The 1,404-nt window shown below is 42.6% G+C and overlaps 1 protein-coding gene across 2 annotated transcripts in view; it reads left to right on the forward strand.

The window, feature by feature from the left end:
- The window catches only part of LOC106882089 (tyrosine--tRNA ligase, mitochondrial), a 22,633-nt gene that overhangs the window by 1,240 nt on the left and 19,989 nt on the right, over positions 1-1,404 (forward strand). The window lies entirely within an intron of this gene.

Genomic DNA, 1,404 nt, shown 5'->3' on the forward strand with positions numbered 1-1,404 from the left:
CGCCACTATGGTGGTTTAATCCCTGTATTTTTACTTTACCGATCCGGTGAATCGATTTCAAGTTACCTCGGCTTCACTTTACCTTCCGGTAACTTGAAATCGTGTTTAGATTATGGGGTGGGAAGATAAGATCGATCTCAGATTGTCCCTGGGTGGTAGCTGGAAGGTAATTTTCGTCTTGCCTCAACACTTATTTTTTGCATTTTATCTCTGTCATTTATGTAGTAGTTGGGGTAGTAGTATGAGTGGTGGTGGTAGTAGCAGTAAAAGTAGTTCTGGTGGTGGTGGTAGTAGTAGTAGTACTAATAATATATGACACCAGGCTCAGGCTAACTTAGTGGGTGGGGTAGTGGTGGTGGTGGTGGAGGGTTATATGAAATCAATTTCTGATCCCTAGAAGGGAGCCTGAAAAGGTGTAGCTTGAACCCTTTACGCTAACTACAGCTGTTTGAACTAAGAATGTAGGGAGTTGTAACTAAATACCATAAGGTACTCATATTGGCCAATTACTCCCGAGTCTGCTATTTTTAATGTCATTAAGAGTGATGACATCATCAATAAGCAAGGGACTGGGGTGTGTTATTGGGTATTGGCACAATCCCCAGCCCTTGACTCCAGAAAGGTAAAGTTGACCTTGGTGAAATTGGGACTCCATCATTCTCTTTTATGCATATTTCTAGTTGAACCAACACAATCCTTTATTCCTCCAGGTGGAATGAGAGGAGAGGGGGTGCCTACCTTGGGTGCCTTCGGTGATAGGGGGTCCAGAGTGTGTGAGGCTTCTTTGGTCACCTCTTGGTGGAACCCCCCCCCCATTGGGCAAGCCTATTGTTGGTTTAATCTCCTTGTTAATTGTTGTTTTTGTTTGCTGTTTATGTGTTTAACCCCACTGTCCCTCATCTGTGTATCGTCCTTTAAGTTTTGTGCTCGGCCCTGGTGGCCAATAAAGAAAGTATTATTATTTATTTATTGCCTACAGGGGGGGGGGAGCTAAACATAGAGGGGACAAACAAGGACAGACAAACGGATTAAGTCAATTACATCAACCCCAGTGCGTAACTGGTACTTATTTAATCGACCCTGAAAAGATGAAAGGTAAAGTCGACCGCAGCGGAATTTGAACTCAGAACGTAAAGACAGACGAAATACTGCTAGGTGGCGGTGAGCTGGCAGAAACATTAGCATGCCAGGCAAAACACGAGCAGCATTTCATCCATCCTTATCTTATGTTCTGGGTTCAAATCCTGCTGAGGTCGATTTTGCCTTTCATCCTCTTGGGGGTTGATTAAATAAGTACCAGTTATGCACTGGGATTGTAATTGATTTACCTCTTTCTCCAAAATTGCAGGCCTTGTGCCAAAAATTGAAATCATCATCATCATTATTATTATTTTTTTTTTTTTT

The sequence above is a fragment of the Octopus bimaculoides genome, chromosome 10 (assembly GCF_001194135.2).
Source record: "Octopus bimaculoides isolate UCB-OBI-ISO-001 chromosome 10, ASM119413v2, whole genome shotgun sequence".
In the NCBI taxonomy this organism is placed as follows: Eukaryota; Metazoa; Mollusca; class Cephalopoda; order Octopoda; family Octopodidae; genus Octopus; species Octopus bimaculoides.